This window comes from Panthera pardus, unplaced genomic scaffold, assembly GCF_024362965.1.
Source record: "Panthera pardus isolate Hobbes unplaced genomic scaffold, ASM2436296v1 HiC_scaffold_10, whole genome shotgun sequence".
Taxonomy (NCBI): domain Eukaryota; kingdom Metazoa; phylum Chordata; class Mammalia; order Carnivora; family Felidae; genus Panthera; species Panthera pardus.
Genome location: NW_026526655.1, coordinates 66499128 through 66512237, shown reverse-complemented (window position 1 = coordinate 66512237; position 13110 = coordinate 66499128). Strand labels below are relative to the sequence as shown.

Below are 13110 nucleotides of genomic sequence, written 5' to 3'. Positions count from 1 at the left end.
CTGAGCGCTCCAGGTGAGGACCGAGCACCGCGCGCGCAGGGCGGGAGCGCCGTCCGGGCGGAACGCAGCCGCCGCGCGGCTTCCCTCTCCGCAGACGGCGAGGCTGGTTCTCCTAGAGGGGCGCGTGCCTCCGCCCGTCTACATTTGAGGAGTCCCGCGCCGACCTGGTGCCAGTGGGCACCTTGTAACCAGAACACGGTCTGGGTCCTTGGGGAATCAGAGGGTCTAGATTGCCCTCACACACGTCTTCCCTTCTCTAAGGTTCGCCAAAATGAAGGGGTGCACGGCCCGGAGACCGGGGGGTGGGGGGGCCAGTGCCCCCCGAGAGCCACCTCATGACGGCTGCAACTGTTGTCTCGTATGGTTTCCTCGAGCAAGGTTCAGCAGCTTCTGTCACCAGTTAGGTTCGTGAGCTATTGGGTGAGCTTCCTTCCCATGTACTAGTCTTGATTTCATCACTTGACTCACTTCAGCGCAGCTAGTGGTTTCCGTTTCTGTAAGCGCGCGCTCTGGTAGGGGCGCCTCCCGTCCAAAGGAGGAGCCTCCCTCTTCCAAAGAAGAGCCTCTGGTATTTGGCAGAGCCTTGCTAACTTGGGGCGCACCACCCCTTCCTGGGCTGCTATTGAAAGGCAAACCGATTCCCAGATGGGAGAGCGAGCAGCGACAGTACAGAGAAACCTGCTGTCCTTGTTTGCAAAGACACGGGTTTCCTGGAGAGGTTTTGCTTCTGGAGGTTTGCTTGAAAGCTCATCTACTGGGAGGGTGACGATGCAGACTTTAGGGAGATAGGGGATTTTGCCGTTGTTTTTAAAGACATCATTTTTTTTTAGACAGTATTTTTTTTTCCTTTTATGATATTTACAACTTTGTTTCAGCCTGCCTTCTGCTGTTATGACAAACATTGACACACCCAAAACCAGGACTTAAAAATGACCCCTAGGAGCACCTGGGTGGCTCAGTCGGTTAGGCCTCAGACTTCGGCTCAGGTCATGAACTCACAGTTTGTGGGTTTGAGCCCCGCGTCGGGCTCTGTGCTGACAGCTCAGAGCCTGGAGCCTGCTTCAGATGCTGTGTCTCCCTCTCTCTGCCTCTCCCCTGTTCGCACTCTGCCTCTCTCTCTCTCTCTCTCTCTCTCTCTCTCTCGGAAAAATAAAAAAAAATAAAAAAATAAAAACAACTTTAAAAAATGACCTTTATACCTTCTTATAAACTCATCCAGTATTTGGCTCTATCTTCAATGTACGTAGGAATAGAAATAGAAATAGCCGAAAACGTTTTAGTGGCATGCTTAATTACATGGTGGCAGGTTTTTGTGTAGTTTAGTTCTGGCCTTCCTCCTGTATTTTGACACATACACTTATGGTTTCTATTTATTGGTGTATTAGTGTTACATATGACCTAAAATTAAAATTTAGAAATACTGGTTAGTGTAGTATCAGTAGGTGTAACTTTAGAACATGGCTAGTCTGACACTGGGCTTAGCATCCATGGTACTATTTTATACCACAGCTATGAATCTGATTTAACACTTTAGTTTTTTGTCTTGTATATTGTAGTTATTTTGCAAGCATCAAGGAACATTTCTGTGTTTGTGATATTTTAATATCAGTACCTGCAAGCAGTTTTTAAGCTTTCCCTCTCTCCCCCGCAAAACATTCAGGAACTGCTTATGTGCATTACCATATTACCTTGATGATATTTGTCTTTAGATCCAGAGCTGAAAATACTACCTACCCAAATCCACCCTACCTCCCGCCCCCCCCCCCCCACTTTTTTTGATGTTCTGCCATTTTCTTTGTTGTTTGCTTCTAGATGGAGATTAAAGTCTCAGTCTTTGGGAAATTTGGGAGAAATCCTAAATGTATAACCACGGAGTCTGTATCTCTTGTCTTGCACCACCCATCTCTGAATGAGGGAGGAGCCAAAGACTATGAGAGTTTCATGTCCCACCAGGCAAAGAGCAACAATTTTCGCCAACAAGAGCAGAACGGAGCAAATGGATATAGAAAGCAATTTGGAATCCAAGGACTGAGATTCATTGACAGCAAGACTAGTACAGCCAAATAATAACTGTAAAGAGAAGCTAGAGCAGATCTACAAAAAGAGAGAGCAAGCAAATAGGACCAAAATACTGCACGAGGGGTAAAAAAAGAACAGAACAAATATAAAAATCAGGAGTTACTAAAAATTGACTGCCAGCTTTACAATGGAGACAGATAATTTAAACAAGAAAGCAGTGTTGTTTGGGTCTGGCATATCTACTAGCATTGAACATAGTATTTCATTTCATTCCGAAAGCAAAGTCTTAAAACTAATAAAAATTTTTTACTTAACAATAAAATTCAAATGCTGCAGGCCCAGAAAAAAAAAAGCATGATGCTGCAACGTTTAATGCCCTAAATCCAGTGAGATGAAGGGTTTTTGAAAGTATCATCCCATTTAAAGATTATGAAATAAAGAATTTGTTTTATAAAGGAGAAATTAGTATTTCTTTATGAAATAAAACCCAGGAACCTTAGTGTAGACATGCTTCTCAGAAACAAGGTTGTTGTAATTCTACATGTTTGGCATGTAATGGCAACTAAAATAGAAAATTAAGATGATTCATACAGGAAAGAGAAACATTTCTCTCTCTCTCCACACATACATGCACACACACACACACACACACACACACACACGGAGAATTAGCTGTAAAATTCTTATGTATATAGATTTAAAATAATACTGTTTAATAATTTTTGTCAACATTTAAATTAATGCCAAGACTGGTATGTAACACTTAGTAGGTACTCAATAAATATTTGTTAAGTAATAAATTGATCCATTAAATACATGAAAAACCCATTATGCCTAATGTCTTACACAGAGTACAAGTCCAAAGAATGGTTTAGCCAAACAGTATGGAGAAATAATCTAGGGCAAGTAAGAATGATAGACTAAGAATTTGAGGGACAGCATCTAGTAACAATAGCTCTCAGTTATCATTTATCATCCTTTCAAAAGGCACTACACAAAGCAACTTATAAAGTACAAGTTACTTTACTTCTGGGCTTAAATTTTCTCTTTCTCAAAATGGTACAAGGTGATCACCAAGTGCCTTTACACACTGATGCATGTAAATTCCATGATAATTGTCATGCAAAAAAAATCCTCTGGATATAGGAATAACAATTAATGGAAAACAAAGGTGAAAGAATGGGAATCACTTAACTGAGAAATTTTAATTCATAAAATCAGTTATAATATACAGTGTAACTAGTAAAAGTATTAAGATTCACTAAGTCCAACTTTAAATGTTTTTAGTTTGTTAATTGTTTAATTGTTGGTTACCCTGGGCTTAGCAACTTGAGCTTGAAACATATTGCCTGCCTGATTTAGCCTTTAAAAACAATTTTGCCTTATGTGGAAACTGGAGTCTCCAGTCAGGATCTCAAAGTCAAATTGAGAGTTTTGGCTCAAAGACTAAACAGATTGAAATAATTTCTACTAAAAGAATTGAAAGGCTATTGATTTAAAAGGAGAATAGTGTTGGTATCATAGTGAAGAGCCACAAATATGTGGGGTTTTTTTTATAACTGTTCAGCATAATTCTGCATTGAGTTTAAAATAAGAGTTAAAATAGTAAAAACATGAAGAGATTATTTTTAGTACAAACTTTTTGAGACAGTATCTTATATGAAGATGACCTATGAGGGTCCCCCCGCCTCAAGAATAGCAACAGAACAACCATCTGGGACTTTCAAAGAGGTACACATTTCTGTGAGTGTGCTTATTGACTTAAATTGCAACAGAACTATGTCTTGTTAATCTTGTATCCTTAATGCTTGGCACATAGTAGGTGCTCAATAAATATTTGATGAAATGGATTGGGTAGAGTGCAGAGTTTCAAGCTTTTAAGCATTAGCATAAGAGCAAAAAGAAATACCATGCTGAGTCAGGCTAATATTCAATCTAGCTATCTCAAATTCTGACAGTGGCATCAAAGGATTTTTTCTGGGAAAAGATAGTGATAGTCCTGCATGATGTTGACCTTAGATATGTACTCCAGGTGTCCCTGACTCACTCTTTCCTAATTGATCTTTTTCTGTAAAATGACTTTTTAAATTATAAATCAATTCATATTTATTTTAGAAAAATGAGAAAATACAGATAAACTAAAAGGAGCCAGTTGGAAACATCCCCAAATTCCTCCCATGTAGATGAATCAGTGCTAACTGCCAGACCCTTTTTTTTTCTTCTGTTTATCTCTCCAGATACTTTTGAAAAACTAGGGAGAGTGGAATGGAAGATATAGGGGGAGACAGAAACATGTTTTTAAAATAAAAACTAGGTCATATTGGGATCTTGTTTGGTAGACAGTTTTCTACTTAACTTATCTTTCCATGTCAATAAATTCACTTTTTACAACATGCTTTCTTTGTGTATGAATGTATTTATTCAGTCACTTATTGGATGATGAAGATTGTTTTCTAATTTTGCTATTGCAAACCATGCTGGGATGATCACATTCTTTAGTGTTCTCTCTCTTCATCTGTTGAAACATTTACAATGATATTCTTCTGGCTCTATTAAACTACTTTGTATCAGCCATCCAAGATCCTAAACAATGATGATAGCAGAAGAATCATATCACAAAGACAAATCATAGGAAATATATTAATGATTTAACATTTCCTATTTGTAAAAATATTAATCCTTGTTACCAAAACTTTATGTAAAGCATGCTTATTTTGATTAAAATCTTGACACTTTAGAAATAGGGAAGTAGAATGTGCCCTTACTATGGAAAAGTCAGATCTCTTACCTTCTCCTGATGATACCACATTCTCCTGATCATACCACATTCAGATTCCCACTTCTGAAAATCTGTGTCCCACTTCACTTCCCCAAATCCCATCCAGCCCAGGTGAAGGCCCTAGCCTCCCATGGAACCTCCTAAATCAGCCCAGATAACCTTGATATTTCTTAATTCCAGTGCACTGTCATAAAATAAACTTCCCTCCTCCCTTGGTCCTTGCCCCCCTCCTTACTCCAATATTGTGAAGAGAGAACTATGGAGAGACACTACCTGCACATGATATCATTTGTTGCCCAATAAGTTATGATAAACTGTTAAATAACTTATATCAAAGAAGCTAGGGATGTTCTTGTAGCATAATAGGTCTAAAGCATTAGACCAAAAGAAATAGCATCATTGTAATTACAGAGAAATGTTGATTTTTCATGCATATTAGAAGGGGAATTTTGAAGGAAATTATGTTTTTTCAGTGCCTTTGATTTTTAATTTATTAACAGAAAAGTAATTTGCTACCCGAGATAGGATCTCATCAACATACCTCCTTCTCTACATCTAGTCACAAAATCAGAATGTACCTGTTCTCCATTCCCAACAGTTTCAGCAGACTCTAAGACCACATCACACTTCGTGCCTCTGCAAAGTTTTAGGGACAGGGGTTCCTGATATGTAACGACATTTGGGGTTGACACAAAAAAATCACTGCTAGAAAAAAAAAATCACTGCTAGGGAAGGAAGTTTGTTTATTTCAATTGGAGCAGCTGGTGAATAAAAGAGAAAAGGGGAATGGGAATGGAGATACCATAGAAAGAGGTTAAAGGGCTTAGAAATGACAGAGAAGGTGAAGAGTAGAGGACAGAGGAATCACCTGTGTGGAACATCTTCTCAAGGATTAAGGAGAATCTTTGGGGACACATCCCCCCAAGGTCTGGTAATGTGGCTTCACTTCTGGGAGTGAAAAGGGAGAGGGGGTAAACCAGGAACAACAACCAAATTCTTTCCCTTTCCCCTTCTCCCCACCTCCCCCCGCCCCCCGCCCTGACCCCCACTGAAAACTCTGTACAGCTTTGGAATGATTAGCTAACTTCTGTGATAAAGATTTTAGCATTCATTGAGATACGGTATATATTTGATTCACAGTAAGATCATATCCAACAGGACCTCTCTTAGCAGCCTAAACAGTATTTTGTGTAAATTAGAAAATTTCATCCATGGGCAGGAAGAGTCCACAGGTACCTGGCTTGGCAAGTGGATGACCCCTTCCTCATAGTAGATGCAAATCTACTCCAGAGCATCCATGAGCTGAATGGATCCCAGTCTGCATTTCAGATCTACTTGCCCTTTGGCAGGATACTTTTATGCAGGGCACAGCATTCACACCTGGTGTCCAATCAGGTGAAATCTGTTTTCTGGAGTATCTGGGGTAACTGTGCCACTTGTATTGACCGATAGAATATAGTGGAAGTAATGTTATGTCCCTTCCAAGGCTATGCTTTAAGTGATTTTTCACCCTCTGCTTTTACTCTCTCGGGATGTTGCCATGCTGTGAAGAAGCCTGGAGTGAAAGACCATGTAGAAAGAGACACCTAGCTGTCCCAAATGTTTCAGCTGAGCTGAGCACAGACCCCAGCCAACAACCAGCTAAATGCAACTTTATGACTGATCCTAGGCCAATACCAGCAGAAGGGCCACCTGGTCAACCAACAAAACCATTAGAAATATTAATTCATTGTTGTTTTAAGCCACTAAGTTAAGGGGGAAGTTTATTTATTTATTTATTTAACTATTTCCTCTAAACTTGGTGTCTCAACAAGAACAAGGACATAAGCACCTTTTACATTTGTGCACCCTCTGTATTCTCCCTATTCATATAGAGAAAGCTTTGAGATGCAAAAGCTTGGATTTATTGGAATTTTGAAAGTCTAAGCCTTGAATGACTCTGCACAAAGCATGTATTATTAACTATATATTTTAAAGAATATGTGCTCAGTCTGAATCCATTTTCTATCCCCACCCCAAATCTTGATAAAATTTGTGCAGAATGGGGAAAAAGAAGAAGAGTCAGGGTGGATTAGAGACAGGGGCATTGGCAGCATGCCTGAGCCAGAAGCCCTATAACCTCACCATGCAGCAATGCTATATTGCACAACTACTTGGTCTACCATTCATAGAAGAAGACGTACAGGAAGGCAAACTTGACCCTAAAAAACAGACTGTGAAGGGACTCTGAGAGCAAAAAAAAAAAACTCCCCTGGAGAGCAGTAAGACCCCAGGGTTATTTCTTGCCCAATGTTGAAGAATGGTAAGAATAGAAAACATTTCTAAATGGGGTATTGGACTGCTGCATAGCCCTCTTGTGCCCCAGGAAGATTTAGAGAGTCCCCAAAATGTTTTCCAATGTAGGAGAGAATGATTTCGATCTGGATGTTTTTATAAATTAAATTTTATTGGAAGAGAGGCATTCCCATTCTTTTACCTATTGTCTATGACTGCTTTGATGCTACAAGGCAGAGTTGAGTAGCTGTGTCAGAAACTGCATGATCTGCAAAGCCTAAGGTACTTATTATCTGGCTTTTTATAGAAAAAAAAAAGCCAATCCTTATTTTAGATGAAGCACAGAGAACTGGGAAAACCTAAATTTTGTGGGATAATGCAGACCAAAAATGAAATGTGTAGACCATGACTAAAAGGTGCATTGGAACCAGGATGTAGTTTCAGTAGATCACAGCCTGGATACCTGTGATGGCCTAATGCCAATTGTCTCGCACAAATACATTTCCCAACTCCCATCCCGTACTTGGAACCTCCTAGGAAGGACCTATAGAATGCAGTGTGTTCCTCATGAAACAGGGGAAATCCCAGACTTACTGATAAGTATTACTACCTGGTGGAATAGGGACTTGAAAGAAAATAAGCTTAGGTACAAACATAAAAAATAATTTTACATTGAGTTTCTTATATATTTGATTCTGTCTTCAAAAACTAGCACCCTCTACAAAGGCTTCCATAGTTATAAGCATAAAATGGATGCAAAAGAAATCTATGTTGAATGTTTAGCCTCAGTGGGGTTTCCTTTGGTCTCTTACCTTGTAAAACTGCATGATGGCATGCCTTTTCATATAGGAAGTATGTATTCACAACTCATGTCTTATATAAGCTTTCTCTGACGGTGATGACGTACATTCCTTTTTAGTTCCATTGCTTCCCTCCATTGTAAGTTTTTTTTTTTTTTTTAATGTTTTTATTCCCTGAGACAACCATTCTCTTGTTCCAAAAGTAAAAGAGAATAGTGGTTGGAAATCATGTATGAAGTGAGTAGGAGGAGACGGTGGGGCGGGGATCCTGAGGTCTGTGGTTTATGTTACAAAAAAGACTGGTAAGATCTTTGGATGAAAAGGAAGTTGCTTATAATCTGTTGCCATCACTTTATGTTCCTGCACTGAGAAAATGTTACTTCCTGCTTTGAGCTGGGATGTGGAGCAGGGAGAACATTTACTGAGTACTAAGTTCATCCCAGCAATTATTCCTACATTATCTCATTTAGTCTCCACAAAACTCCTGTATAATCTTTCAGGTGAGGAGCTCAAAGATGTACAGCTAATAGAGTTGGACTGGGCAAACAGGTCTGTCAGACCCCAAACCCATGCTCTGTCAACTACATCATGTCATAGAAGTTTTAAGATTATTTTATCCTGAATCTAAGGGTAAACGATTTTGTATCTTCAGCTTGTCTTGAAGGCATTCATTGACAATTTCTATTTTCACAGTTTCTATTTCACTCGTAAATGATAACATATGGAAAAGTTAAGCAATATATGTTTTTTTTCTTCTACATATAAATCTTACATCTTCAAGTATATTAAAACCAAAGTTGTTAATTTTGTTTCATATAAAGATTCCCTTAAATATAAGATGCTATGAAACCAAAACGCAAACACACTGATTTCTACAATCAAAACATTGAGGATCATGGGAATCCCTAGACAACAAAAGAGGATAAAAGAGAGCATGAAGCTATTTTAATACAGTTCTCCTTTTTAACAATAGATACAAGAATTGTTCATTTAGACACTTTATGTACAACTTTCAGTGTAACAAAGATTCCCCCCAAAATGGTTAAAATTATGCTATAATTGTATAACAACTGGCAATGTTATATTTAAAACTGTAAAATCCTCCAAAGTAATGCTTTGTACTATTTAATAGTATAATTTTGTCCATTTAGTTATAACTAGAAAAATGTAAATAAAATATCTCCAAATTGGTATTTTGAAGTAAAAAATAAGAGTCTCTGTTTCTTTCATATAATACACAAACTTCCATTGAAAGTGAAATACTTGTGGGGCGCCTGGGTGGCTCAGTCGGTTGAGCATCCAACTTTGGCTCAGGTCATGATCTTGCCGTTTGTGAGTTCGAGGCCCACGTCGGGTCTGTGCTGACAGCTCAGAGCCTGGAGCCTGCTTCGGATTCTGTGTCCCCACCCCCCCCCCCCGCCCCTCCCCGACTCACACTCTGTCTCTCTCTCCTTCAAAAATAAAAAACATTAAAAAAAATTTTTTTTAGAAGAAGAAAGTTAAATACTTGTGAAGAATTTGGGGCCAATAATTCTTTTTTTTTTTTTTTTTAACGTTTTTATTTATTTTTGAGACAGAGAGAGACAGAGCATGAATGGGGGAGGGGCAGAGAGAGGGAGACACAGAATCGGAAGCAGGCTCCAGGCTCTGAGCCATCAGCCCAGAGCCCGACGCGGGGCTCGAACTCACAGACTGTGAGATCGTGACCTGAGCCAAAGTCGGACGCTTAACCGACTGAGCCACCCAGGCTCCCCTGGGGCCAATAATTCTTAATTAAATCAATCTCTTGACAGAAGCAAAACTGTGAATTGAGAAGATACAACAAAACTTACTAATATAAAAAATGGAATTATGAGTTTTGTAATTGTATTGTAATTTTGTAATTGTATTGTATTGGAGGCCATCAAAACACACTAGATAGATGTATAGAATTGCAGTGCGTGGGCTGTGTTTAAGAAATCATTCTAGGGTGCTTGGGTGGCCTGTTAGGCATCTGACTTCAGTCCAGGTCATGATCTCACAGTTTGTGAGCTCAAGCCCCGCTTCAGGTGAGACAATCTCTCCCTCTCTCCCCCTCGCTCACTTGCACCCTCTTTCTCTCTCCGAGAGAGAAAGATCATTCTAGAGGTACGTAATATAAAGGTATTCAGTAAAAAGGTAGACCAAAATAAGAATCATCATGTATGAATAATGTTTTACAACATCTGAGTGAGAGAGTTTTCAAAATAACTCTTCATTTCTAAAGATCGTCAAATACATAAGACTTGAGAGAAGCTGTCAATTTGTTATGGAATTTGACCTTTGGTAGCATCACTGACGGTAATGAACTGGACTGACCAGTTTTGCCATATTTTTCCTAACAGCAGTTAAACACTACCATAATCTCACAGAAATCAGGAAATGATGTCCCAGACCACACACAAGTAGCTGAGTTTTAAAGGACTGAAAGATTATGTTTTTAAAATATTTTGCTTAAATACAATAATGGCAATGGTTGTGTAGTAGTCTTTGCTTTTTACTGGTTTTACCAAATACTGAGGAGTTTCAAAAGAACATTTATTGAATATATACTATATATAAAGAATGATTATGCCAGAAACAGCTGTGTACCTACCACCTATTAAAGAGAAACAATATTATTCTGATGCCTTCCGTGGGACCCTCTCGGATCCAACTTTTCCTAACCTTGAATTTTGTATTCATCATACCTTTGCTTTTCTTTAGAGTTTGCCACACACATTTGTATGCCTAAATAAAATACTGGCTAATTTTATACATACTTTTCCCTCAGGTCAGTTCCTTTTTTTTTAATTGAAGTATAGTTAACATACAGTATTACATTTGTTTCAGATATACAATAATTCAACAGTTCTATACATTACATTGTCCTCATCACAATAAATGTGCTTAGTCCCCTCTATCTATTTCATCCATCTCCCCACCCCCCCTCCTTTCATACATTTTTACATTTTATATATGATAAAAATATATGTATAATATTCTGCTACTTGATTTTTTTTTTTGCTCACGATGTAGATGAGATTTATACATGTTTTCTTATGTAGCTGTTACTAATTAATTTCACACTATATTGACTTTATCCATTCTGCTCTTGATCAACATTTGAAAAATCTCCAGGTGCACATATGAGAGAGAAAGACATCACAAACAATATTGCTAAGAATGTTCTTATACTTGCCTCTGGTACATGTGAAAGAGGTTTTCTTGGATAAATATCTAGGAGTGAAATTGCTAGGTTATAGCAAATTTACCAGATAATGCCCAGTTATTTTCCAGAGTGGTTATGTAACACATCCTTATGGTTTTGATGGCATGCTCCTTTACTGAACTGTAGAATATATGTGTATAGATGTACACATAGATCTGTACATGCGTATAATTATATATGTATTACTCTTTTTGATATAATTTTCTGAAAATAATTTTATATACTAGAAATCTAAGTCATAGTATTAGTGCTGCCTTTTCAAAAGAACCAAGAATTGTAAAAGATGTGGTTGATTGGGAATTTTTGTTATTTGTTGCCAGGAAACAAAATATTAAGGAAAAAATGGGAAGAATGTTTTAGTTATGTCTTAACAGATGGAAAAACAAATGTATTTATCCTTCACTTGCCTTCCATTACACTACTGATGTCTTCATTTCTAGGACTGAAATAGGCATTCACTCCATTCTCAATCTTGGTCTTTGGTCTTCTGAAGAAGTTCAAGGGCTGATTGCTGACATTCGAAATAATGTGTTATGCAAGAAACCAGTTTCAGGGATGGAAGGAAAACTACGCTTCTTTAGCTAGAACTCCTAAAAATCATCAGAATGGGAGTACTGAAAAGGATTTCAATGTCTTTTTGTCTCCTCCATAATTTTTTTTGGACTTTTTTTTCTTCTTGTAACAATCCTCTACTTTAAGTTGAAGAGGGTTCATTAACTGCCCAACTGGGTATATTTCAAATATTCTAAAAGTTTAGACTTTACTTAACTAAAATCCTCTGGGTACAATACCACCAGAAGCACATGCTTCTCATTTATATCTAATAAGATTTCTTTAATCAACGCAGGCCTATAAAAACGTGCTGTTCTTTGGAAGAAACATTTTGTAAAATGTCCCAAAAAAAAGGTTATTTTTTTTTAACTCCGTTTGTGTAAACACTACTTTTCAAAGCTTCCTAATGTTATAGGAATTCCAAATTATTTAAATTAGAATCAAACAAATGATAATATTATCTTGAAAACTCCTTGAGTGGTATCTCCCAGCTCTTGTGTTCAACTGATTAATGTTTGTGCCCTGATGATCTCTTGCACTAGGACCAGAAACCTATAAAACCCTATCTTGCAATTAAGGTTCAGTTGCTTATATATTTCATAATGTGTCCATTCCAGTGGGGTAGTGGACTCCCTAATATACTTTATAAATACTAAATGAGTAGCCTGAGTTATTTATAAGAAATCATTACTATGAACCTAGTGAGAAATTTATTGAAATTTCTGCTAAAGATTAAATGGAGAACTGCAGAAATTTTCTAAGATTTCCAAACAAAATATATATGGGCCCTAAATGATTTGGTCATTCTTCTAGCTTTGTTGATGGAGAGCTATTCAGTGCTGAGATACTTTCTAATCTACAATCCAATATTGCAAAGCAAATTAATGTATCGGTCACTGAAAAAAATCTAACATAAGGGGCACCTGAGTGGCTCAGTCGGTTAGGCATCTGATTCTTGATCTCAGCTTAGGCCATGATCTCACAGTTCATGAGATCAAGCCCCACATCAGGCTCTGTGCTGACAGTGTGGAGCCTGCTTTGGATTCTCTCTTTCCCTCCTGCTCATGCTCTCTCTCTCTCTCTCAAAATAAATAAAATTAAAAAAAATCAAACATCTTAAGCTCAAGTAACAATGATATTAAGAGTGAATATTAATGAATGCTTATTACGTGTACTAAGCATTTTACATACCTTATTTCATTTAATTTCCACAAAAGCTCTATGAGATATGTAATAGTATTACCACGTTAAAGATGAGGAAAGTGAGACTTCAAAGATAATGTAAATTACTCCAGGCTAGAAAGCTACTAAACAGCCAAGTGAGGATTCAGCCCATGTGGGTGGATATAGAAGCTTGTGTCCTTAATCATACTGTGCAATTCTAGATAATAGTATGAGTTTCCTATTGGTAGCTTCCTTCTCTCATCTAAGAATTCTGATGGTTCAGGGGCGCCTGG

The 13110-nt window shown here is 37.9% G+C and overlaps 1 protein-coding gene across 2 annotated transcripts in view; it reads right to left on the bottom strand.

Moving 5' to 3' along the window:
• GALNT3 (polypeptide N-acetylgalactosaminyltransferase 3) overlaps positions 1–13110 on the bottom strand; it is a 97732-nt gene that overhangs the window by 44254 nt on the left and 40368 nt on the right. Inside the window, exon 1 of one of the 2 annotated variants that reach the window (XM_053908075.1) lies at positions 1–465. The exons of the other annotated variant lie outside the window; for it this stretch is intronic. The gene's annotated coding sequence lies outside the window, so the exon portion shown is untranslated. Of the gene's footprint in view, positions 466–13110 lie in introns of those variants that run through there. 2 annotated transcript variants of the gene reach the window in all.